General features: G+C 51.0%; 1 long non-coding RNA gene across 2 annotated transcripts; it reads left to right on the forward strand.

Moving 5' to 3' along the window:
• The first annotated feature begins 791 nt into the window (after window positions 1–791).
• Window positions 792–26,687, forward strand: LOC120405604. Of its 2 annotated transcripts, none has more exons than XR_005598717.1 (4): window positions 792–908; window positions 4,219–4,368; window positions 17,741–17,855; window positions 26,334–26,687. It is a non-coding gene; the product is annotated as an uncharacterized LOC120405604 (long non-coding RNA). The 2 variants fall into 2 exon arrangements; XR_005598716.1 differs by lacking the exon at window positions 26,334–26,687 and adding an exon at window positions 22,509–23,026.
• The last annotated feature ends 724 nt before the right edge of the window (window positions 26,688–27,411 follow it).

Consider the following 27,411-nt stretch of genomic DNA (forward strand, 5'->3'; position numbering starts at 1 on the left):
CCTCTTCCTGCTCTGCAGACCCTGCCAAAAATGCACAGTCCCCCCCAGGTGTCTGCCCCCTCCTCCTGCCCTTCCCCCCAGCTGTCTTTCTCTGCCCCTCTCTTCCCTGGGGTCCCCCCCAGCTGCCTGCTCCTTTCCCCTCAGAGTCCCCCTCAGCTGTCTTTCTCTGCCCCCTTTTCCTGCCCCTTCCCTCCTGGAGTCCCCCCCAGATATCTGCCCCTGCCCCCTCCTCCTGCCCTTCCCCCAGCTGTCTTTCTCTGCCCTCTCTTCCTGGGGTCCCCCAGATATCTGCCTGCTCCTTTCCCCTCAGAGTCCCCTCAGCTGTCTGTCTCTGCCCCTTTTCTTGCCCCTTCCCTCCTGGAGTCCCCCAGATATCTGCCCCTGCCCCCTCCTCCTGCCCTTCCCCCCAGCTGTCTTTCTCTGCCCCCTTTTCCTGCCCCTTCCCTCCAGGAGTCCCCAGATATCTGCCCCTGCCCCCTCCTCCTGCCCTTCCCCCAGCTGTCTGTCTCTGCCCCTTTTCCTGCCCCTTCCCCGGTCTCCCCACTCCCTGCCCTTCCCTCTCTGGGATCTCCCCAAGTGCCTGCCCCACCCTCTCTGGCAGCCCCCTCCCGCCCCCGCGACTCCCCCCGCGGCTGCCTGCCCCGCCCCCAACGTGCACAGAGCGCGCGGGGCCCGGGTCTCCACCCCCCCCGCCCCGCGGCCACAGAGATACGGCCAGCGTGCCTGGCCCCGTGGCGCCGCTCTGTGCCGCCGAGAGCCCCGCGTCTCTATGGCCGTGGGCGAAGGCTGCGCTCTGTGATTGGAGCCCCGGCAGCGGAGGGTCCTCCGGGAACCATGGAGCTGCTGCCTAGAGCGCCCCCTAAGCGCGAGTCGAGGGACGGGCGGGCTCCTCCCGAGCCCCGCTCCGGGTAAGGGCGGGGGGTGCCGGGCGAGGGTCGGAGGCTGCTGCCTCACAGGGCATCCAACGGGTGGGATGGCGGGGGGCGCCGTTCAGCGCCCCCTCAGGGGTCGGGGGGGAAGCTGCTGGCCCCCCCCCCCGGGGTCGTGGGGGGGGAAGCGGCTGCCCCCCAGGGGTTGGAGGGGTGGGGGGAGGGGTGCTGCTGCTGCTGCTGCCCCCCCAGGGTCGGAGGGGAGTTGTGAGGGGAGGGGTGCTGCTGCCCCTCCCCCAGGGGTCGGAGGGGGGAGGGTCTGGGGGGGAGGGGTGCTGCTGCTGCCCCTTCCCCCGGGGCCGGAGGGGAGTTGTGAGGGGAGGGGGGGCTGGTTTCCTAAATCACAGGGATCAGGGCTGCTGCCCCTCTGCTTTTAGCCACATCCCAACCCCTACTCCCTGTTACCTTAGTCCCCGCCCCCTGGGCCAGATTAACCTTTTGTGGGCCTGGTGCCAAACATATTTGTGGGCCCCCATGGTGTGTGCAGGGGGGTTAGTGCTGCTCCGCCCAGTCCAGTGTCAGGGCACTATTTACAAACTGGCAGTTGCCAGACACACAATGGCTCGCTCTGTCCTGTACTTCCAGTGTGCCCCTTCCCCTCGGGTGGGTCCATGCCATGTCACACAGCCCCCCCTCCCCAACACCATAACACTCCCCCGACTCCCTATGGCCAGAGCTCCCCCAGACTTGTTATGGCAGCACCACCCCCTGTAGACCTTACCAGAAATGCACAGCACCCTGCACAACACTATCACTGCCCAGTGCCCCCCCGCCTACAGCCCCACCACAACCACCCATCACCCCCACTCCCTAGTGCCCCAACACACACAGAACTTCTCCTCTCCCTCCCAGCCCAGCATCCCCCACAAGGCCCTCCAGAGACCCACTCCCCCACACCCTGCCTCCCAGCCACACTCACCAACCCTGCTGGGAGGCGACTATGTCTGCTAGGCTGAGCCGGCAGCGCAGCAAGGGCTGGTCCCAGGGCAGGGAATCACTCCAGTCCCTCAGGAGTGGTGCGATCAGCCAGGCCAGAGCCTGTCCCAGCCGGGCTCCCTTAGGACCCACTTGCCTGGAGGGGCCCAGCCAAGCCCCCCACACTGTGTCCCCCCCAAGTGGCCAAGACTGGTCAAGCTTCTACACCAGTCCCAGGCATCTCAGATCTGGGGAGACAGGCAGGGCCTCACAGGTGGAGGAGAAGCAGAGGCTGCCCGGAGCTGGAGGCCAGGAGGCAGAGAGAAGCTGATGGGTAGGGCCAGGGGGTGGAGAGGAGCCCTTGCCTGGCCAGCGGGCAGGCTGAAAGGAACAAGTGGTGGTGGTGGGGGAGCCAGCGGGGTCTCGGGGTGCAGTGCAAGTGGAGCTGGCCAGGGCCCCTTCTGAGCATGGGCCCAGCGCCGTAGCACCACTGGCGCCATTGTAAACCCAGTACTGCCCCTGCATCTTCCAACCTGCTGGGACTCCTCCACTCGAAACCCCAGCATATGTGGTGCTTCCATCTGCTGATTTCCACCTCCTGCTTCCCTGCCCTTATCCTGGTTCTCCTGTTCCTCTTCTACTCTAGCCCTATAAGCCCTCAGTTACATCTGTGAGGCCAGCGTCGGGCTCTGCGTATTGTCTGCTCCAAGGGTGCCCTGATAGCAGGCTGCTGCTGCTCCTTGCTCAGTCACATCGCTGACATCACAAGCCTTTGAAGGCCCAGAGTAACTCTTTGAGCTCCTGACAGTTCTGTTTGGGTGCACCTGCCTCACGCCAGCCCCATCTCAAGGCACTGCAGGCTCAGACAATATGGGCATGATAAACTAGCAGCCCTAAATGTCCCCTGCATGACCAGCTCCCACTTGAGTCTGAATGGCTGCATTGGAGCCAACCCAAGCTTTAAAAACTGTTAGCCTTAGCCCTTCTGTAGACTGCCTCACAAAGTTGTGGGGAGCTGAGTTTAGTGCTAGCGAAGCCCAGGTGGAAGGGGCTATGGAAAGGCTACTGGTAAGTATTACTGACACCTAGAGACTGGTGTTGGATGCAGTAGAAAATGTGTGTGTGAGACACACACACACACACACACACACAAACTATTATTAAAGTAATTTGCTTCCCCAGAAAGGATTTCAACCTGGCCTCTGCCTATAAAGGGAGCTCTGGAGAACGGGCTGCTTTGCAAACCCTTTGCCACAGTCTCGTTCAAGGGAAAGAGAACTCCTGAGGAATTAATGGAGCCCTTTATGGTTCACTGGAAAATATGACCATGTGTCCCAAGACTGTGCCCCTTAAGTTCGCCAGATAATCCAAGGTTCCATTTCCTCCTATTTGGTGCTTTGAGTCCCCACTTCCTTTCTAAGCAAAGGGCGCCTATTATGGAAGCATCCTGCCAGAGATGAACTCGATGCGTCCATTACGTCTGTCGCCAAGAAAACCATCCCAGGCTTTTGCTCACTCATAGCTAGATCCAACTCCCAGACTCTACCCATGTTGAAAGGGCCAGTGTGTCACCTCCTTGCACTTTTTCCCTTCCAACCCATGATGCGTTTATAATACCCATCTGTCACCTACTTAATAGAGGGGAAGGTCATTTCCTTTTGGCCTTTTCTCCCTGGGATTTCTTTTCCCCCCTTCATTTTATTTATTTTTTATTTATGACTTTATTGAAAAGCTGCACCACCCCTAGAGAGAGATGATGTGGCTAACCTCGCTCCAACAGAAGCACAGAGCTTTATAGGTTGGTCTCATGGGGGGTTCCATATGGCAGGGCAGGTCATTCATACTAAGTGTACTTTCCATTCTGCTCCAGCACTGAGTTTCACGTTACTCACTTTGTTTTAACTTTAGCTGAACTCCTGGAAAGTTTCCTTTTAAAGGTTTCGTGTGTGTGCGTGCATGTAGAAGGGGTATTTTCTGAACACGGCCCCTAGAGAGACCTTGCTTGTGAAATGAAACGGGCTGCAGGAGCAGGTTTGCTTCCCCTTGTTCTGGCTGAGGTATGGCTTTAATTTACAAGTCAAGAGTAGGCTTTAGGCTTTGGTCGTATTCACAGTATTCCTAACAAGGGGTGGTTGCACTGGGCAAATTTAAAGGGACAGTGGCAGAGCAGTTGCGTCCAACGTTTAAAGTTTTACTGAACTATAAAATTTTCGTGAATTATTTTTAAAATAAATCTTAGAACAAGAGTTTCGGGTTGTTTTTGTTTGCACTCAGACATCCCCCTGCATGATCCTAGGAGGTGTTGAGGGCCTATTCATCTTGTGTAATGCATCTTTCAATCTGTTACACTTCCTTCTCCATTTCTGGTCCACAGGGTTTAGGAGTCTGTTACAGCTGGCAGCTACAGGAGTTAGTCAAGATGTGTAGTCACTTGTGTGTTAGCTCTCCAGGTCCTGGACTGGGTCCCTGCTGAGAACCTAGGTGACAGTTGATACACGGGTGCCTATCAGATTCAGCCAAGATGGTAAGGGATGCAACCCCATGCTTTTGGGGTTGCTAAGCCTCTGACTGCTAGGTGCTGGGGTGGGGGGAACGAGATGGATCACTTGATAATTGCCCTGTTCTAGTCATTCCTGTTGAAGTATCTGGCACTGGCCACTGTAGGAAGACAGGATACTGGGCTAGGCTAGATGGAGCATTGTTCTGGCCATTTTTATCTTCTTGTTTCCATTGACTTCAGTGGGTACAGATTTGCAATTTTTAGGAACATAGGAAATACCAGACTGTAGCACATCTGAGGTCATGGTAGTCCTGTATTCTGTCTCTGACAATGGCCAGTGCTAGATGCTTCAGAGGAGGTGCAGATGTGGGATAATCTGCCCTTCACATTAGATCTCATCCTGGTCTCTAATACTTAGAAATTGGCTTATGCCCGGAAGCATGAGAACTGGTATCTCGTCTACAATTCTGTTATAATTAATTATGCCTCTGAATATTCTTGATAGCCATATAAATATCCAATCCCAATTTTAAGAAATGTAAATGTCTAATATAACTATAAATGTCCAGTGCCCAGTTCTGAGAATTGCCAAACACGACAGAAAAAAATGTTGAATAACAATTGAGTGGCAAATTGATTTTTGCTTAACATTTTGATTTCTTTGAAGGTCTTTCCCTCCCCTCCCCAAAATATAAAGATTTTCTATTGATTCTAGACAGAAATGAAAATGTTCATCTATGACCTGACCTGTCATCATCTGACAGGTCAGATTCTCATTTATGGCATCTTTCATGCTTATTGAAAAGCTCTGCCTTGCAGGTTTTCTATGACAGCCTAAAATCAATAAACTTTTGAATGGATATGAAAAGGATTGTGGTAGAAGGGGTTTGTTTTCTTTCTTTTTAAAAGCAATTTATATGTATTTTAGTATTTTCAAATTGTAATTATATCTGAATAATGATTTAAAAAAAATAATGTCCTAGTGAGGTTCCATTCTTATTTCCTCTCAATGATTTCTCAGCAAGATTACCAAATTTATCAAATTCAAAGGATGATTTTTCTAACTGCCAGCCCTGCAAACTGTACCAAAGATGTGAAAATTGCAATTCTTTATTTGTGTTGTAGTAGAATGTAGAGGCCCCAGCCCCATTCTACTACACAGTATACCAGCATAGAGCAAAGAGATGGGTGGTCCCTACCCTGAAGAGTTTACTTAAGCTGTGATCTGATCTTTTCTGAGCTAAAGTATATCTAATGTACCCTTGACTGAAGTACCTAGATGCAACTGATGGCTTCAGTAATAAAAATTTTGCAATCAGAACTTAGCTACTGAGTCTGTTAAAGATGCGCAAGACCAGATCCTCCCATAGATGTGGTGGCTCTGCGGGGTTAACTGTAATGACTGGAAGGCAGATTGAGCACAGATATAGAGTTGAAGCTATTAGAGGAGGAAGAGACCTATGAAATCATATCTCGTCTGTTTCAACCCCTCCTCTACTTGGCCAAACACAGGATAGTTCCCTGCAGCAACTCTCTGACGCTATGTCCAGTTCTATTTTAAACGACCCAAGCGACAAAACTTCCACCACTTCCCTGGGGAGACTATTCCACAATTACAGCATTAGAAAAATATTTCTAAATTTCTCTTTGCTATGTTGAATGGGGCCCCATTTTTAGTCACTTTTCTGAGTAAGCTTAAGATACTCTGTTTGATTTACCCCACCTTTCTGGTTCTATATCCAGTGCTTATTTTGAACTTTCTGCCACCATCCATTCACAAATTAGCACATTTTGAGCTGTTGGGAGTGATTTCCACAGCAGTGGATTTTGATGTAACCAACAGAAATGATCCTTGTGCAGAACTGCTGGGAGACACTATGGAGTAAAAACAGAACAGGAAGGAGAGGGAAGTTCTCTGAAGCTTCATTCATAATATGATCAACGTAGAGATTGATTCAAAGCAGAACTCTCTGATCAGGACAACCCTGGACTCCGGGGAGGTTTAGCTCTGGACCCAGGCTTCATATTGAGCCGTCCTTGCCATTATTGCTTAATCCAGTCCAAGGGATAGAGAGACCCTATGTGGTGACACTAGGCAGCAAAGTCTGTATTAATCATTGTGAGAGCTAGAGTACTACAGGGTATGCACGCCTTTGTCAAGCAGCCTCGATAAAGACTACTCTTTATATCTGTCAGAACGGATTTCTATTTCTTATCTTCAGTGGGAGATAAATACCTGTTTTAATACTAACCTCCAAACCCTGTTTTGTGGATAAACGGGGAACTTCAGTCACCAGGAGTGTTAATCCTGTACCTTTCACCAAGACTAAATGTATTTAAAAATGGAATTGATTGCCATTTCTGCCTGGGATCAAATGTGATTAGGACACTGGTTTTTCAGTAAAAAGTCTGCAGTGCAAAGAGGTACTGTGTTCGGTCATGAGGATGACTGATAGCAGCGTGCATGGTCTGTGTGAATAAGACTGCAAAGTTCTTGGGGCAGGTATGTTTACAGAGCGCTGAGCTCACACAGACATCACTCAAATTATACATAATTAACAAATTAACGTGAAATTCAAGTAAGATATCATTGAACATATCCATAAAGAATCTCACAAACATTAAGGAATATGACCTCTACAAGCTAAGATTATATAAACAATTCTGACACCAACCTGAATGTTCAGTTCACTCACGCTGACCATTCTCAAAGACCAGCATCCAAACAACCTTAACTGTGCCGCTGGGTTTGTTACTGTTTCAGGGCCTGATCCAGCTTCCTGTAAAGACAATGGTAGTCTTTCTTCTGCCTTTATTGGAAGCTGGATCAGACTTTTATGCCCTTTCAGCCTTATAAATCTGGATAATTTAGTATATTTGTTCTGAAATATGTTGGATGGATATGGCATCAGCAGTTCCTCTTTCAACGTAATGAACACAGTTTTATGATCTGGCATAAGAATGATGTTTAGTCTACGTTCATACATAGCTTTTCCTCTAACAATATTTGTCTAATTACGCATGCATGGAATTATTGTGCTCAGTAGGAAAAGATTACTATTTTTATGTGCTTATACACGATGGCGATGGGCTAGATAGAGCAATTGGAGATAAACAGAAATGCTGTTCAGGTACTCTTGAATTATTAAAGGATCTGATTTTGTGGATTGTGGATGGTTGCATGAAAGACAAAATTTAAGATGAACATTTAAGATAAAATCTGTGATGACCATTAAAGTTGCCACTTGTGAGATAACCAGCATCTTGGACAATACCAGGGATTAAGGTGGGAACTCTGGTGTTGAGAGCGTCTGTCATTCTCTAGCACAGATGTTCTCAAACTGTGGGCTGTGGACCACCAGTGGTCCGCAAGCTCCATTCAGGTGGTCCGCTGATAGTTCCCTCTAAGGTGCACGCCTGGGCGGCCATACGAGACAATGAAGGGGGCCACCCACCTAATTAGTTGAGCCGTGCAGGCCTCCACGAATTAGGTGCCTGGACCCTGGAGAAGATGCACATGTAAGGTGAGGTGGTGGCCTTGGGAGAATAGGGGCTAGGTGGGAGGGGGCAGTGGGGTGAAAAGCTGGGGAGGAGGGAATTTGGGATGTGCAGGGCTACGGCGGCCAGAGAAGAGTGACTTTCTCCAGCTCCAGGGCTGTGGCTGCCACGGAGAGACAGCCCTCCTTTCCAGCCTCAGCTCTGTGGCTGCTGTGGTGGGGGAGAGACCCCTCCTCACCTTCCCAGCCCCAGCTTGGGGGCTGCTGCATTGTGGGAGAGAGGGAGAGACCCCCCCCCTTCCCAGCCCCAGCTCAGGGGCTGCTGCGGAGAGAGAGAGACCCAGGGCCGGTGCAACCACTAGGCGAACTAGGCGGTCGCCTAGGGTGCCAAGTGGTTGGGGGCGCCAAAAAGTGGAGGCACCGGAGAGCCAGAGTATTGGCTTGCGTAGGCGGCGAGGCCCAGCCATGGGGGAGCTGGTGCGGTGCAGGGAGGCAGCAGCGCTGCAAAGGCAGCGGCGCCACTAGCGGGGAGCAACTGCGCCCCCTGCCTCTCCTGCCCAGGCTGCGTCCCGGCACCCCCCCCCCCTGGACTCCTGCAGGCTGCAGCAGATGCATGCCGGCGGTGGCCCCCGTGCGCCCCCCCCCCCGGTTCCCCTCTTGCCATGCTCAGGCTCTGCGGCTCCCAGGCATGTCGCCGCCGCTGCCCCTCTCGGAGCTCCCCCCTCCCGCTGCCTTAGCACTCTGCGGGGGAGGGGCTGTGCGCGTGGCAGTGGGCAGCGTGTTTTGCCTCCACGTGGAGCCAGTGTCTGACTGGCATGGGCATGGTAAGGGGAGTCCCGGGGGGCAGTCAGGGAGAATGGGGGGGTTGGATGGGTCAGGAGTTCTGGGGGGGGCCTGTCAGGGGCGGGCGTTTGGAGAGGGATTGGAGCAGTAAGGGGACAGGGAGCAGGGTGGGTTGGATGGGTCGGGAGTTCTGGGGGTCCTGTCAGGGGGCGGGGAGTGGTTGGATGGGGCATGGGAGTCCCGGGGGTCTGTCTGGGGGCGGATAAGGGGCAGTCAGAGGACAGATAGGGGGTAGGGTCTTAGGGGGGCAGTTAGGGTCGGGGGGGTCTCAGGAGCGGGCAGTCAGGGGACAAGGAACAGGGAGGCTTAGGTACGGGGTGGGCTTCTGGGGGGCAGTTAGGGACAAGGAACGGGGGAGTTGGGGGATCTGAGGGGGGCAGTTGGGGTGGGAAGTGGGAGGGAGTGGATGGGGGCAGGGCTCTCCCCCCGTCCTCTTTTTTGATTGTTGAAATATGGTAACCCTAGGCGAGGGGGGCGCATGGGGGCCGCTGCCTGCATGCATCTGCTGCAGCCTGCAGGAGCCCTGGGGGTGGGGGCGCGGCTGCTCCCCGCTAGCGGCGCCGCCACCTTTGCAGGGCTGCTGCCCCCCTGCACCGCGCCGGCTCCTCCATGGCTGGGGCTCGCCGCCGCCGCAAGCGAGACACTCTGGCTCTCTGGTGCCTCCAGAAGGCGGCTCCTCCCTGCTGAGCTGCTGCAGCGGCCGAAGCCTGGCAAAGCCAGTAAGTGGACTCGGGGTGGGGGCCGCTGAGGTGGGGTGAGGAGGGCTCGTGGGGGGGCTGTGCACCCTCCAGGGGAGTTCAGGGGGCAGGGAGGGAGGAACCTGGTCTGGGGAGCAGCCCCTGGGCAGGCTGGACCCTGGGGTCTATAAAGGCTCGGGTTTTGCTCCTCAATGAATTGATGTGCGGAGGGCGGCGCAAGGTGGAAGTTTTGCCTAGGCTGCAAAATATCCTTGCACCAGCCCTGGAGAGACCCCCCCCCCCTCCCAGCCCATCACAATAGAAAGGTGAGACTACTGTTATTAAAATATGAGTTGTGTTCTTTTATTTGTAGAACAAAAAAATTAATAGTTATTTTTTTTATATAGCGCTTTTATCCAAAGCACTTTACAATAGTTAGCTAATCGTACAAACAACATTTGGAAAGATCATGAAGTGGTCCACCGAGACCCTCAGCGATTTTTCAAATGGTCTATGAAAAAAAAGTTTGAGAACCTCTGCTCTAGTGCTTAAGCTGAAGAGCCAGCTTCTGTAGCTGGGGCTAGAACAGACTCTCATCCTGTGCAGGGGACCCACTGACATTGTATGTAGTTTTTGATTGTGTTGCATCACGTCTTTGTGTCATGAGTTTGTAACCGTGTGGCTATGGAGTTGCCATGCTTATGGCTTTAAGCTACATATTGCTGAATGTGGACTAGAATAGAATAGGCAGTCTTTTGCTCCAGATTCCCATACCGCTTGAAATAAAAGGGATTCTCGTTAGCGGTCACTGAAAGTTGAGTTTATATCCTCTTTGTAAGCTCCAACAACTGAAAAACAATATAATCACAAGCACTTAGCTAGGTCTAATTCCATCCAGCAGGGGGCAGTAGGGCAAGTTTTCTCTCTCTCTCTCTCACACGCACACACAGAGCGCGCGCAGGTCTAATTCCATCCAGCAGGAGGCAGTAGGGCAAGTTCACACACACACACACACACACACACACACACACACACACACACACACACACACACACACACACACACACACACACACACACACACACACACACACAGAGAGAGAGAGAGAGAGAGAGAGAGAGAGGGTCTGATTCCATCCAGCAGGGAGCAGTGGGGCACCCAGAAGGGGATGGGTACGTATACACCAGCCAGTACATTATAAAGCAAAAGATTACCAGGAAACTCCAGGGTCTGAATAGAGCTTTAAAAATAGTTGCTTTTAGGGATGGATGTGCAAGGCCTTTGGCAATGGAAGGTTGCAAGTGGGTCTTGTTTTGAAGATAAACCTAGCTTCCTCTTTCCCTGTGCACCAGTTTCCTAGGTACGCCCTCCTCCCTCGCTCCATCCAGGTTCCCCACGCACCCACATGCTGCCAAACAGCTCAGTGCCTCAGTTTCCCCTTTTGTACTGTGGTGTAATATTAGTTCTCTGTCTCCCACGGTATTAATTAGGGACTGATTCTGCAGCCATTGGAAAAGGCAAAATGTTATATAACTGTTGTTACCAGTGGAACTGTTACAACAGCTCAGGATCAAGCACTTTTTTGCATTGTGTGAAACGGATTCAAGTCCCTACCCCTGCTAGCATGCAAAGTTCCAAATTGCTTGGTTGAAATTTGAGTTTCCGCCACAAATGCAGTTAAAGTGCATGAGGCCTACTCGGCTCTGTTTCTACTTTTGAACTAATAAAATTTGCAGGGGAAAAGAGTGGGTTTGAACCCTTTCCAAAGCAGGTCAATTATCCCTGTGTAAACAGGTTTTTTATTTATATTGACCTACTTACAATTTGCATTTTAATTACCATAATCGTTTCCCATAAAAGAATACATTGAAAGACCAACGCACAGGAATCCAGTGCAGGTTTCCAGTCTAGTCCCCTAACCCCTTTTGAGAAAGTCAGCAGGAGAATGCAAAGCATCCCTGTCCCAGGATACAATTCCTGGATTTCCAGATACTAAAATGTTCTTAATTTCCTCTTTTTAAGAGACATGTTCTGTTCTGGTCTTGGTTACAGAGGGCTAGTATGAGTCTACGTGCCACTTAAGACCTAATTTAAGGATTTAAGAGGAATTTATGCCATGCATAGGCCTTGCACGTAGTCTTTCCCTGTGCAGGAGGGTGAATTTCAACCTATGTGAGTTAAGAGGAGCCCACAGACAACTTTTAAATAGGTTACAAGAATGTAAACAAAATCTTCTGACCTGAGGGGTCGCCATGTACAAAATTTTCTAAAAATGGGGTTTCCACATTCAAAGGGTTAGAGCCATCATCCTGTAACTCCATTTTTACGTTAGTGTGACTCTACTGTGGAGTTACACTAGTAAAAATGGAGTCTGGCATTTTAAAATGTGCCTCTGACACCTTTGCTGTCCCTGTGCTCCTGCTGGGGATTTTCCATGCTCCAATCCTTCCACCATAGCACAAGTACATGGGGACATGCAGGGACACTGGAAGGTGGCAAATACAAAACAGACAGAAAGAAACACTTTTTCACTCGACTTGTAATTTGACTGTGGAACTCATTGCCACAAGGTGTGATTGAGGCCAAGAATTTAGTAAGATTTAAAGTTGGATTGTATGTTTCTATGGATAACAAGACTATCCAGAGTTATAATGGTTAATGCTGAAAAGTTTTTGAAGGAATATAAAATCTCACTCTTTAGTCTTTAAATTAATCTCTGATAGGGATTAGGATGAAACCTTCATGTCTCTGTGGGGTTCTTGCACCTTCCTCTGAAGCAGCTGATGCTGGCCACTGTCAGAGACAGGTTACTGGATGAGATGGGCAATTCTATTCTGTTCTGAATAGGTTTTTATTCTGTGCTCATCCCTGTAGTATCTGGGGCCCATATTGTCAAAGATATTTGGTTAGGTGCCTAAATACCTTTGAGGATTTGGGCCTGAGACCCTACAGGTCTGAGCCAGTATGTCAGTTCCAACATACCTGAGGAATGGAACAGCCAGACTGATATTTGAGGGAAAGGCTGTGTGCGTGGAGGAAAAGGTGATCCATAAAATAAGATGGCATTGCCTGGGAAGGGGATATGGCCACTGTGGCTGAGGGGTGTATTGACTGATTGATTATATGTGCCAGGGGAGCCTACGTTGGCCAGGTTCTGTTGGAGGCCTATCTGGAAAGCAAAGCTGCCCTCCCCTAGTGGAAATCCCATGGAAGTTGATGGTATAAGCACTGCAGGAGTGAATTCTCATTTGGGCCCAGTCAGTGCAAGGGCAGGGGTTAACCTTGTGCCCCTTTGTGCCAAAAAACGTGAATGGAACCCACTTCGTGTTAAGAACACCTTGTATCAAAGCCATATTCAGCGAGATATAAATATAAGGGCTGGATCCTCAGCCGGCGTAAATCAGTACTGTTCCATGTATGTTGGTAAGGCTATCCTGATTTTTATATCAGGTGAAGATTGGGCCCAGTGACCAGGAAGATGGATTATAATAGAATAGCTTTACTACACAGATTTATTTGGGCTAAACCTTGCACTCAGCTACCCCCATATAAATCTGGAATGATGCCACTGACATTTATTGAATTACTCTGGATTTACATTGGTCTGAGAGCAGAATTTGGCCCTTTGATTGTAAAATGGAGATGGACCCAATCTAAACAGCCAGATTTGGATTTTGCAAATGGCCCTATATTTATAAGGGGCTGAATCAAAACCTGAGAATCCTTACAACTCTGTATAATATAATTATTCATTAATATTTATATTACAGTAGCATTTGGAGGTCTTAATCATGTTCAGAACCCCATTGTGCTAGGTGGATCTTAGTGTCTAATATTGCTGCCTCCTAGAAGGGGGAGTTTGGGGGCTGAGCGTTCAAATGGCCATTTTATTCCATACTATTTTGTCTATTAAAAGAGAAGGGCAGTGGAGTATTAGACATAGTCAGATCCCTGGTTCAGACAGCTAAACAAAGTGGATGTGGTACTTTGTCTCAATGACCCTGAAATGTGAGTCAAAATCTGGCTGCCCAGTTCAGACAGGGGAGGAAGAAAAGCACCAGTCCAACCCTCCAGAGTGACTTCAAGACTCGAGGCACTTTCTTAGTTTGCAGTCTGTGGATTATTTACTCTCCTGGCGATGCCGTCTTAGTCAGGAGATATTCCCTAGCTGGCTGAGCCACACACTTGGAAAGAAGAGGCCATTTGGGTTCTTTCTTTCTTTGTGTAGATCAGTAGTGTAGTAAGATAAGGCCCTGAAACATAAATCTTGTGTCAGAGGCCCAGTCTGAGGCCTGAAGCCTGAACCAAAGTACTTCCAGGCATTGCTAAGCAAAAACTGGGCTGTGAGCCAGAGGCAGGCCTCACTCACAGAGGTTGGCGAGAAGAGGGTTGTTAGAAGCGGGTGCATTCACATGTAAGTGCTAATAAGAGCAACTTGTGCCAAGATGGTACCTGGACAGCCCGATACAAAGTAACTCCATAGACATAACAAGGAACAGGCAGGTGCCTCTTAAAGACAGGGTCAAAAGGACAGCATGATGGATAGGTCTGTTTGTCTGAAACAACATGATCAAAGGGGGAGACAGCACCCTAATAGCCAAGGGGCTGTACCTCAATACGTCAGTAGGGATGAGTAATCTGTCCTGTAACTGTATAACAGAGTGCGCATCTTTGTCTGGTCTAGGGGGCAGTGGAAAGTCCCGCCACTGACTGAGCCGGTCCATTGCCAGGGGGCACAAATTCGTAGTATGTCTTGTAGAGTCTACGGGAAACTATTACTGTGCTTAATTTGACAATAAACCTGGCTCCTTCATACCTTACTAAAGTCTGTGGTCTTTGGGGGTTCCCTTGGGGTCTGCTGTGTCAGCTGTCTGCGCAGTGCTGGGGCAGCACACAGCGGGAACACGCATGCAGCCGACTGTTATCATCATCGAGCACCACATCGGTAGCTACCTCACAACAAGTAGCTATGGAAGGCTCAGCTTCCTTGGGTAACCCAGGGATCAAAGGCAAATGCCCTCGCTTATGGGGGTGGCATTGACAGGAATAATAACAAAAAGAGGATTTTTAACTTGAGTATCTCAAAGTGATTTATAGACAGTAGTGACTCAAGCCCCCCCGAACACACACTTCCCCATTTACAGATGGAGAGCAAGTTAGAGAGGGGTTCAGGGACTTGCCCATGGTCACACAGCAAGTGAGTGTCAGAGCCTGGGATAGAACCCACGAGTCCTGGCCCCAAGTCCTCTGGTCTAACCACTATCAGCATGGTATTATTTCATATACTCACTACTGGAAGTCTTAAAGGTGAAAATCTCTTCTCTGGTTCTTTCCTTTCGTTTTATGTGCCTTGTCCTAAACTATGATAGTGTTGCTGTGAGTAGGGTGACCAGATCACCACACTACAATATCAGGACACACTGGGGTGCCATCAGCCCCGCCCACAGTCTACCCCCACGCCTCCTTGGCTCCGCCCCTGCTCTGCCCCAGGTCCCGCCCCCTCCCGCTTGCCCCCGCCCCCGCTGCACCCTTCCTCATCCCCTGGCTTGCTGCTGGCTTACTGAGTCCTTCCTCAGTCCCCCACCAACCCCTCACCTCCCCACTCGCTTGCCTCTTCACCCCCCTGCCCCCTCACCAACTTCCCCTAGGCCGGGTAGGTGCTCACCCACCCCCCGGCTCTTCCACCCCCTCACTCTGCCCCCATTCCACCCCCTTCCCCCAAGTCCCTGCCCAGCGTCTTCTCCGCCTCCTCCCCTGAGTGTGCCGCGTATCCGCTCTTCCCCCTTCCTTCCTGGAAAGCACTAAGTGCCACCAAACAGCTGTTAGGCGTCAGGAAGCGCTGGGGGGACGGGGGGAGAAGGAGGTGAGGAGGGGGGAGCTTGGCTGCAATTTTTCCCTGTGGGTGCTCCAGCCCCGGAGCACCCATGGGGTCAGCGCCTCCCTCCCACTCGCCTCCTTACCCGAATATTGGGACAAATGGCATCCCGATCGTACATTGATCAGGACAAAGGGTTAAATATCGGGACAGTCCCGATTTTATTGGGACATCTGGTCACCCTCGCTGTGAGGTGCCAAACAGCTGGTACCTTCTAGCCCAGATACAGCTGTATCACATTGGTGGGCAGCAGGAACTGTCACTGGGGTGTAACTCCACTACATTCAGTAGAGTTACTCCCAATTTATACCTGTGTAAGTGAGAGCAGAGTCCAGCCTATAGTATTTACCGCTGGCACTGGTATCAAAAGTGGAAATGCCAAAATACTGTGAGAGAGCCTGTTCTCATTGTACCAGTACCTATGGCCTGAATGAAGTCAGGAAGCACTGAAATTGAAGGAGAAAGGCTGGAAACCTCACGAATTCAGGCTAACTATCCACACACAAGAGATCCAGTTGTACATCTGAGACTTGCCATCTAATCACACAGAGACTGATTGTCCTCTCACTTTCATTAGTGTAACTCCATTAATTTCACTGTAGTTGCTCTCGATTTATACCAGTGTAAGTGCAGATTCTTCTTCGAGTGATTGCTCCTATGCATTCCATGTAGGTGTGCGCGCCGCGCGTGCACGGCTCTCCGGAACATTTTTACCCTAGCAACTCCGGCGGGCCGGCTGGCGCCCCCTGGAGTGGCGCCGCTATGGCGCCTGTTATATACCCCAGCCGGCCCGTCCGCTCCTCAGTTCCTTCTTCCCGCCCGTGTAACTCCATTAATTTCACTGTAGTTGCTCTCGATTTATACCAGTGTAAGTGCAGAATCAGGCCCATCATGTTTAGAAATGTATAACTCCTTTGTCTAAAGTGGAGTTACTCCTGATTAACAACAGTGTAAGTGAGACCAAAATTGGGCCCTATATTTCTTTAATAGACAGAACCAACCCTGCTCTTTCCCAGATCTGAGCACTCCCACCCTTGAGGGGGTTTGAAACCAGAGCTTAATCCAATGCTTCCTAACATTCATGATGTTTGAGTTTGTCCTGTGGTAGGGGCAGGTCAAAGCTGCCAACTGGGAATCCAGATCTGGGTTTGGGATTCAGCTCCAGTGCTAATATTAATGTGTTTTGATATACTTTGTTAAACCTTTAGACTAAAGTTATACAATGGCATAAAAGGGACAAGGAGAATTATTCAGGCCATCCCCTGAAATCTCTGTGCTGATCCTTAACCTTGATGGCTCACATTCATTCCTGCTGTCTTGGGCTGCTTGGCACATCCTAGGTTTGCTTCTCCCCCAGGCTTCTTGTACTGACCATGAACAGCTGGCAACTTTTTCGCTTCATCTCAGCTAGGTGCCAGCCAGTGTCTCAAAGCTCCAGGATGGAATTGTCTGCAGGTTTAGACACTAGTGGTAGGCTTGTCCTTACAGGCTTGGTCTGCTGCAATCCTGCTTCACTTAGGATGAGTAGGCTGGCTTCAATAGCGTATCCCTTCGCACCGCTCTGTGAACCCTGACTCAGAGCTCCACCCAAACCACGCACCTCTTTCCAGGGTCAAAGACACTTGGTTTTTCTTTCTTGTGCCTGCCCCTGCACTCCCAGCCAGAAGCCAGACGGCTGAAATGCCATGGGAAAGGCAGATCCTGAGAGACTTTCAGGACCTTTTGCAGATTCAAGAGATTTGAGTAGCTCAAGAAGCATCTGGTATTGTGAACCTGGACTCTGAAATGGTGGAGGCTCCTTTCCCCAGTCATGTGGCAGAGGGTAAACATCAAGAGGAGGAAGCAACTAGGCCCTGGTTATTTACTGTACAGTATTGAGAGGCAACTAGGACATGGGAAACCTGGGTTCTGCTCCTAGCTCTGTGATCACGGGCAAGTTGTGTCACTGCTCCCTGCCTCAGTTTCCCCTCTCACCCTTTATTTGTCTGTCTTGTCTATTGAGATTGTGAGCTCTATGGGGCAGTATCTGTCTCTCACTGTGTAGAGCACCCAGCCCAACAGAGCCCTGATTTCATATGGGGCCTGTAGGGCGCTACTGCAGTATCACTAACAGGAAGTCTCCACTTGATGTTATGGTGAAACGAAAGAGAGCCCTGATTAGTTCATATACATAGCACGCTAATCTCCGATTCTGGAGATCTCAGGCTGACCCTCCCCGAAAAAAGAGAGAATTCAGCCCCCTAGTAATAAACCCAGCTGATACAATGGCTTTATGCATCATATTTACAAGGGAGCTGGGACTCAAACCTCTTCCTTCAGCTCCCAAGACACTAACTGCTGTCCCTTGTGCAAAAGGAGAGGAGAGAGTAGTAATATGAGTCACTTCCCTATGGGCTCTATCATTAATCCTTAGAGGGCATCATGGCTCAGTCACAACAGTGCCTTACACCTTTTCCTGAAGAGTGACTTGTTTTCTGACCACTCCCCTATTTATCCTTTCATAGGAGCCTTTCCAGGCATATGCCACTGGCATCTGGTCCTTTAAATTTGGGAGAGACAACCAGCTGCAGCCCATATGAGCTGATTCTGCCACAAACTGCAACTCCCTCCCTTCCAGCTGTAAGTTATGGGTGTTCCTTCTACTTTGTCTTCTCCTGGCTTTGTCTTTCTCTCATGATCCCAGAGGAGGTGGCTCATCCTCAGACCTCCATGGCATGTAAGAGCAGGCACTGTTCCCCCCCTCCCTCCACCCTGCCCCCTTTCGCATTTATGAGCCAGTTACAGTTTGAACCCAGGTCTTCGGAAGTAAATGACTAGGGCCCAGTGGTGCCACCTCGCCCTATATGAAGTATCTTTGGAGCTTCCATCACGAAATATGAACGTAGGGGTCCATGCAAGAGACTCTTGCTCTCGCTGCTTGTGAGAGTCCCTGCTTGCCCAGGTGAAAAGCTGAATTATGTAGTGATTAAACAAGGAGGCTGGGAGTCAGGACAGGGGGCAGGAGGAAGCAGGTGAGCAGGGAGGGGAGACAGATATGATGAGGAGCTGGACTATGACAGGAGAGCAGGGACTGGTTGGGGAAAGCGACTGGGATGAGAAGCCCAGGGTTGGAGAACAAGGAGATTGGATGAGGAGCCTGGGGAGGGAGATTGGGACTGGGAACCAGTGGCGATGGGGAAAGTGAATGAGGGGGGCACAATTGGAGGCCACTGTGAGGGAGAGAGACAGATCAGATGTGGAGCCAGGGGAGTAACGAGGGGGGACTGGGACTGAGACTGGCTGACTAAGGACATTGGGTACAAGGAGCTGGAGTGTGCAAACTAAGAATGGCTGGACAAGGAGACTGGGATGAGAAGCCTAAGGAGTGGAGCTGGTACTGGCTAGGGGAGGAGATTGGGATTGAAATAAGGAGCCAGGGGTGGGGAAGAGACAGTGCCAGGTTGAAGGGACAGGGTAGACAGGATCATGCTGGGGGAAAATGGGCAGAATAACCTGTGTTTACCACAGCACACTCTCCTCCAGAGCCTGGAACAGAACCAAAGATCCCTGAGTCTCACCATTCCTCTGCTCTCAGCCGATATCTGTGAAACCCTCTGGCAAAGTGTCCCATCTCCTCCAGTGCCGGTCCACACAGAGAATGATAATCTACCCCTATTGTCAGTTACTCCATTCACTCAAGTGCAGAGAGGTCTGTGCGGTGAAGCCAAATGTTCCAACCCTGTCAATACGATGCCACATGATGGAATTTGAGCTTTTTTTAGTTTGCTTTTTAAAATTCTAAGAAATGATACACACACGACTACAGACAAAGGACAGTATTAAGATTGCAAAGTCAAGCATTGAAAAGTTGGGAACAGCAAGAATTAAGGTTGCATGTGCAACCGTCATTCAGCCCCGCTGTGCTTAATTACATGATCATATCCTAGTTTTTCCCACAGTAGCCATGATGGGCAGTCCTTTGAATGGGCTTTTTTTATGGTGCTTATCTCTGGCATATCCGAGTGCTTCACAAACACTAACTTATCTTCACAACTTACCTGTGAGGGGAGGGGGTATTATGCCTCTTTTACATATGGGGAAGAGAGGCAGAGAGAGAGTAAAGTCAAAAGCATCCACTAATTTTGCATGCTCAATTTGAGGTGACTTGGGCCTGCTTTCTCAGCTTACTTAGTATTCTATAGCTCTTGAAATGTTGAAAGCTTGTTAATAAATTGCACATAGGGTGTTCCCAATGGATTGACACAGCTATGCCAGCTGGGATCTTTCATTGCTATATGATGGTGGGACCCATATCTGGCGTGGGTTGAAATCTGTGCCCCGTCTTAACGTTACAAAGGCAGATGGGCTGTGGCTGGTTTCCTATGGAAGCCGTTTATTAGTTCAGCGTTCATGGTCCATGCACAGCACAGGAGATTGGTTCAGGCTCCTTGGCGGTCCCCTGTGCTTGTGGTCAGGCATGCATGCTGTGTTTACCCACCTGCAGCTGAACACACATGCCCTGACAGGCTGAGACCCAGGATCGCTCCCAGCTCATCTGCAGCGACACTGGGTCCTTCCCAAGCACTTGTCCTGTGTGTGGGCACCTCTGACACCCAGATGAGAGAGAAACTCCAGTGATGGTCCAGTCGATGCCACAATAAAACGGAAAGGAAGAAGATCTGCTTTAAAGCCCCAAAGAGCCAGGATCTGTGGAGAAACACCTGCTCTAAGGGTACATCCATACTACCCGCCCGGGTTGGCGGGTAGCGATCGACTTCTCGGAGTTCGATATATCGCGTCTCATCTAGACGCGATATATCGAACTCCGAACGCGCTCCCGTCGACTCCGGAACTCCACCACCGCGAACGGCGGTGGCGGAGTCGACGGGGGAGCCGCGGACTTCGATCCCGCGCCGTGAGGATGGGTAAGTACTTCGAACTAAGGTACTTCGAGTTCAGCTACGCTATTCGCGTAGCTGAACTTGCGTACCTTAGTTCGAACCCCCCCCCCAGTGTAGACCAGGCCTAAGGGCAGTATTCCCATAGCAGTCAATGGGAAGGATTTGGCTGTGACTTTAACCTCCGGGGGCAACCACTTTGCCCAGAGGTAGTTCCCTGCTCTCCCTCCATCACTTCCTGCCTCCTGTGAACAGAAGATGTGGAGCGCACTCGGTGCACGCTGTCTTCATGCACCTGCCACCTGCTTAACCTTGTTTTGCCACCCAGCTGCAGTCATTTTGGCTTCAGGAAGATGGTGCTGAAACCACTAACCCTTCCTACTAGTCGTAGATCAAAGTGTGGGCCGATTGATATTTATAATCAGCCAAACTCCCAGCTGTTGGGGGCGGGGATGGCGGGGAGCATTATGATTGTTATAAATCTTTAATTTGAAGTCTTCTGTTCTAGATTAGGTTTAATTTTTTCCAGCTACCCTCCTTCCTTCTTGCTTGAGGCAGGGGCAGGGGGCACTGTGCTCAACATGGCTGGGACAAATTACCTCCCTTGCCTGCCCAAAAGTCTAGGGCCCTGATCCAGGGCGGCACTTAAGCACATGCTTAACTTTAAGCACATGAGTATTCCCATGGGGTCTAGTCCTGCTCCCACTGAAATTGATCGCACAACCCCCATGGACTTCAAGGCAACATGCCTAAGTGTTCTGATGGATTGGGAAGTCAGAGGGGACCCCTCCCCCGTCAGAGTCCATACTGCTGCTGGAGATTGGAAGGAGGCTGAGAAATCTGCACCCGCCCTGGACTCCAAGTGGGGTGCAGTGGGGAGAGTGTGTTGCTGCAGGAAGCCTTTGAACTTTGGGGCTGTCTCAGTGTGTGTGTGATGGACAGTGGCTCATGTCACCCTCTGGTTGATGTGTAGTATGTGACTCTCTTCTCTGCCTGGTTCCGGGGCCGGCCTTGGGGTGGGCCACCTGGGTGGTTGCCCAGGGCATCCGGTAGTCAAGGGGGTGCCGTGCTGCAGTGCAGAGGTGCGTGCTGCTAGTGTAGTGTTAGAAATTGTTCCCTGGGGAATGCCACATGGGGGTTGCCCAGATTTCTCTCTGATCCCTCCTGGCAGAGGAACGGGGGGAAGGGTGGGGAAGGTGAGTGGTGACACACAGATACGGTTCGCTCCCACAGTGTTCTTCCGCACAACCCTATGGGGCTGTGTGTGTGTGTGGGGGGGGCGAGGAGCGACATCAGGCTCCCTGCATCCAGGTCATGTTCCCCACCTGGGCTGCGTAAGGGGAGGGCAGGAGAGCAGCCGTTCCTGATACTCGCCTCACAGCACTGCCCAGGTGGGGAACGTGACCTGGATGCAGGGAGCCCAGATGTCGCTCCTCGCTCCCCCACCTCCAGCGTTCCCCTAGGGGTGCATGGAGGAGCAGGGTTCGAGGGTGGGAGCGACCAACAATGCCAGCTGCTTCGTGCATCCAGGTCATAGGGTTGTCAACTGTATAATCGTGCTGGCTGCTTCTGGGAGCAGCATGGGGCCTGGGCAAGCAGGGAGTCTGCCTTAGCCCTGCTGCGCTGCCGGACTTTTAGCGGCCTAAAATCTCCCCGTTTGGCTTCAGTAGCCTCCGGGAGATAGAGCCTTATTCCGGGAGGCACCTGGCGAAACTGGGAGGGTTGGCAACCCTATCAGGTTAGTTTCCCCATGTGGGCACTGGAGGGGGGGTGCAGGGGTTAGGGGTGAAGGGGACACAGTGCAGGAGTTGGGGGTGCAGAGAGGGATGCAGGGGGGAATGTAGGGGTTGGGGCAAAGGGACCACTGTGCAGGGGTTGGGGTGCAGGAGGGGACAGGGATTGGGGCACAGGAGGGGAGTGCAGGAGTCAGAGGTGAAGGGGGAGTGGGGAGCCCATGGGGGCAATAAGGGGCAATCACGGGAGCCAGGGGCAATGGGGCAGGCTGCACCCATGGGGGCCAGGGGTACCAAAATACAAGTTCACCCAGGGTGCCATTTTCCCTAAGGCCAGCCCTGCCTGGTCCACAGAGGATGCGAGTCTCTTAGCTGGACTGCCTGGCTCTGTAGCTTTCACCTGTGGAGAGCCGGATGTGGGCCCGCATATCCTTGTCAGGGAGTGAGCCATTGCACAGGAGGATAGTGTCCTTGTGGGTGGGTGTCTGTGAATTTGTGTGTGTATTTCCTATCTGTACGCACGTGCACCTCTGTGTGCTTGGGCCTGCCTGGTCTTTTGCACTGCCCAGTGCAGCTCTGCACGTCTGCATGGGCCCGGGGGAGGTGGAGACGCTTTGGAATCAGAGCACTAGTTGGTCATGCTCTCATGCTGCCCCCTGCAGGCTGGATGTGGCCTCGCTGCTGAGAGAAGACGCGTCGCAGAAGCAGGGCTGCAGCAACCGGCTCTGAAGCAGGCAATAAACTCCATTGGCCTCGCTCGCCGCTTTCATTCCTGGAGAACGTGCAGCTGCCTGGTGCTAAATATTTTTAAACCAAGGACTGCCTGGCCCCAAAATGCCCGAAAGGCCCCAACTGTCAGCGACAATCACCAGCAAACACTCCTCTCCCGCGCTTTCCGAGCATGGACCGCGCCATCTGTGCCAAAGGGCGCTCCCCCCACCTCCTGGCTACTACGTGCCAGCCGTGGAGCTGGGCAGCGCCACAGATGATTTTGGCTGCAGCCCCTGTCAGGGGAGTGCGTAGGACAGAGAAATGTGAGCCAGTCCAAGGAGGCTTGCAAGCAAACAAATACTGAGTGGTGCTTGGCTGGCTTTCCTGGAGGGGCCTATATATATAGGCTTCAGGCATATATCTCTATATATGTATGCACATAGTGCTAGCATGGTGCATCGTGCAGAGCCCTGAATTGGAGAATTCTCATACAAAACCCCCATCTCTGTTTAATTGTTATTGTTTTCTTTCTATATTGCAGGCAACAGAAAGTGTTGGTTTTGGACGCTGGTGGTGGTGGGCGGACTGGGCTTCTTCTCTGTAATTGATCATGTTGGTGTCTCTCTCTTTCTCAATCTCTCCTTGGCCAGATCCTCGGCCCATGTAAACCTGTTTACTCCAGTGATGGCGGGTGCCACATTTCTCCACTAACTTCTGTGCCAGTATGCTGGTGCATGCCAGCTCAGGCTCTCGACCCTTGCTGCTTTCTGCAGAGTAGGCGAATGTTCATTCTTGCCCGGACCAAACTCAGGCAGCTGGATCCATAGGGGTAAGGGGATCAAACTGGACCACTGGATCCTAAATCAGATCCAGTTCCAGATGTGAATTTAGTCACTTGTGTCCATGTCTTTGACCTCAAGTAATAATGCCCCAGAAACCCGAAGCTGTGTTATGAAGGCATTTGTCAGTACTGGTCCCAGAAACCATATGATTTGATGGGTTCCAGACTCTTCCCCCCAAAAAATGTCAGAATGGATTGGGCTGTGAACATATTAAAGAAATCCAGAATAGAAGGGGAAGTGCGTGGGAACTCTCCAAGAATGTATATTTTGCATCTACTTATTGAAAGGAATAACAATGTTAACTCCTTGCATTTCCATAGTGCCTTTAATGTGAGCATCTCAAAGCAATCTGCTAGCATTATCTAGTCAAGATTCAGATTTCCTCCAGGAGGGAAGTGGGTATGATTACTACCACTATTTTATAGAGGGGGGAAATTGAATCAGATGACATAGTTTATCCAAGGTGTCACAGTGGTCAATGGCAGAGCCATGAATGGTGTGCTGGAGCCATTGTCCATACACAGGAGGCGTTTGAGAAAGGAAAACGGCAGCACAGAACAATAGACAGTCTTTCCAGGGACAAGGCAGGTGAGGTAATATCTTTTACTGGACTAACTTCTGTTGGTAAAAGCAACAAGCGTTTGAGTCACATGCCTTTGAGTTCTTTGGCTCTGGGTAAGCTTGAACGTTTGTCTCTGTGACCAACAGAAGTTGGTCCAATAGAAGATATTACCTCACCCACCTTGTCTCTCTAATATCGTGCGATCAACATGGCTACAACAACATTGCAAACCATCTTTCCAGGAGCAATTCCAGCTCCAGCCATGTCTTTGATGTTTACCAGGGACCACACACCCTGCCTGGAACTTTGTACAACACACAGAGATATTTAGTGGCTGAATACTATATTGCAAGTCAACGTATTAGTACAAAGGGAGCCCAGAAGCCCTTAGTAGTGATTCCACCCCTTAACCACTAGACTAGACTCCCCTTTCTAATGAGAAAGCAGTCTTGCTCTTTGCCTGTCCTTGCAAAGCAATGGTGATTGGCTAAGTTTGCATTCTGTATTTTGTTAGGGCTCTTAAGGACTTTGAGCCCAGGATTGGTTATTTGTGTGGACACCTGAGAAGCCTGTTTCACAAGTGACGACTGAACGGAGGGTGCCCGTTCCTGAGTCGGTATTAAAGCAAAACCTCAGCACGGTGCGGTGCTGCAGGAGGTAGCCCTGGTGATTCTGAAGGTGGCAGGCCGGAGGCACCATAAGAAAAACCACCAGTGAGGGGAATTGGCCACTGACAGTGGTTAGGAAACAACAGGTGGGTGAGGGGTCATGGTTCGGAAAGGGATGTGGAATCAGTGATCTGAGGGAAGCAGCCAACCAGAGCCACCAAGATGGCAGCAAAAAGAGTGGATAGAAAAAGGATGGCTGAGTGGTTTGGGTGCTAGCCAGAAACCTGGGTTCAATTCCCTGCTCTGACACAGACTTCCTCTTTGTTCTTGGGCAAATCCAGATCCTCAAATGTACTGAGGTGCCTACCTCCCATTGAAATCAGCCTTAGTCTTTCTGTGCTTCAGTTCCCCATCTGTACAATGGGGATAAAAGCACTGCCCTACCTCACAGGGAGGTTGTGAGGAGCAATACATTAATGACTGTGCAGCACTCAGATCCTATGGGGATTGGTGCCATAAAAGAACCTAATCTATCTATGTAGGGGGGGCAGCAGAGTGGAGGGAGAGAATGGGGGTCCTTAGAAAGAGTTGGTCATGGTGGCTAATGGTCTAACCTGAATCGGCAAAGAGGCTGAGCAGGGGTTCTTGTGATAGCGACCCCCAAGAGAAGGCTTTAGTTGAAGCAGCAGCCCTGATCAGAGTGCTGTGGGTAACATTTACCCTATGTATTATTTATACCTTAGCACAGGTAAGAGGTCACTTGAGCTTCCATGGAAACTGAAGCGAGAGTAAATTGGAACCAGATGTCAGGAAGCATGAGGCACCATAATTCACAGAATGGCCTCCCAGCCACGGTGGTTGAGCCTGTAACACTGGGGTCATTCAAGAAGCAATTAGTCGGCATCCTGTGGTTTTGGACTATTAAAGAAGGGACTTGGCCTTCAGGAGCCAACTGGACCCGTACGAAGCTTCTGCAGACTGGTGCAGGCGTTGAGAGTAACAGTGGGCTTCGGGCCGGGCGGGGATGGGACGATAGAATTAGGGATCAGTTGACTTGATCCAAAGCCTACCCAAATCAATGGGAAGTCCCATTGACTCCAAAGGTATTTGGATGGCCACATATAAGCGCATTGAAAAGAGATGGAAAAGATTTATTAGGTCACCCAATCTACCTCCTGGCCAACGTTCCCAGTGGATGGTACATTTACTAAAGCTCCTAAGAGATGGGTCTTCCTCTGGAGCCTGTTTTCCCCATGAAGCTCTCACTGTCAAACAGGTTAGCATGGGGATATGGTAGAGCCTCCATAACTTGAAGTTTTTAAATTATGTTCTGGAGACATTCTGAAAGACATACTCTAGCTCATCCAAAAGTTAGGGGCTTGATGCAGGAATCACTTGGTGACATTCTGCGGCCTGTGTTATGCCGGGGGATCAGAATCATGGGGTTAGAAGGGACCCAACCTCCCAAGGCTGTGGAATCAATGATCCTAATAGTTTCTTCTGGCCTTAAGATCACTGAATTTATGAAACCCTAAATTTTCCCTTTCTTAGCTCCATCCTATTCCTCCTATTCATACCCTCTCCCCTGCACCACACACGGGATGAGTGAGCCAGGCTGGCTGAAAGAAAACCTCCCTGTTAGCCCTCACTCCTGAAACTCAAACCAAACCTGAGCTGAAGCATTTCTGAGATAGGAAATAATTGGCTTAACATTGTTCATTATTTTCCATTTTCACACTACTTCTGCTCCCTTGGGCCCAGCAGGCTCGGGAACCCAGCATGCCATGAGAGAGGTTTATCCTGATGGTGTTTTTGGCTCATCTGGAAGCAGGAAAGACTGGGAGTATCAGCAGAGAGGTGACAGCTGGGAGACCTAAATCCTAGTTTCACAGACACAAAGGGGTGAAATAAACACCCAGACATTGGATTATTCGACCCTTGAGGTTTTCTCATCTCTGATCAATATGGGTGAGAGACACAGGGATACGGACAGCCCTTCTGTTCCTGGAGAAGTGCTAACATGTATGGACCATCTGCAGAGGAGCCTTCCTGTACTCTGCCCTCTGAGTGCTTTGCTTCTGATTACACTGTTGCTGCCACATGCTAGCAGGGAGATGGATTCTGGGACATTGTAGCAGGGTGCTCACCCCGCTCTTGCCTTAAAGGGCTTAGAACAGCCCAGGAGAGGGCTGTGATTGGGGAAGCAGCCTCAGCTGGAGCCATGCCCCAGACAGAACACAGCTGGCCCTTATAAAAGGGCTGTGAGCCAGGCACACTGAGACATTCTCCCTGTTTTTAAAGGGAGAAGGGCCTGGCTGCCGGGGAGTGTACCTGGGTACCTAAGGTGGAGCAGGGCTGGAGGAAGGCAAGAGGAGCTGGGGAGCTCTGCCCTGGAAACCCCCCAGGCTACCGGCCTAGTGCAAGGCCAAAAGGTACTGGGGTTGCAAAGGGCAGCCCATGGGTAGGCAGAGGCAGCAGACCCAAAGCCTCCTTGCCAGTGATGAGTGGCATACACTGCAGTCTGCCCCAGTGAGCGTGGGCTAGATGGGGACTGGCAGTAGCCAAGACTGAGGTGAAGTGGGGATGGGGGTTCCCTGGGGAGGGGAGACCCACCAAGACTGCGGGGGTACTGCAAGGGGCAGAACCCCAGTGGAAAGGGGCACCGGGGTCCGGGAGGGACACGGGGGCCTGGCAGGGCAAGACAGGGGCCTGCAGAGAGCGCTCCAAGGCTGTGAAAGAGATAATTCCCAGGGCGACAGCAGGAGGCGCCGCAGTGGTGAGTCTCACCACCGTTACAGACACGATGATAGAGAACTTGGTACCAAAGGCTGGCTTGGAACAC

This window comes from Mauremys reevesii, linkage group 5, assembly GCF_016161935.1.
Source record: "Mauremys reevesii isolate NIE-2019 linkage group 5, ASM1616193v1, whole genome shotgun sequence".
NCBI classification, from domain to species: Eukaryota; Metazoa; Chordata; order Testudines; family Geoemydidae; genus Mauremys; species Mauremys reevesii.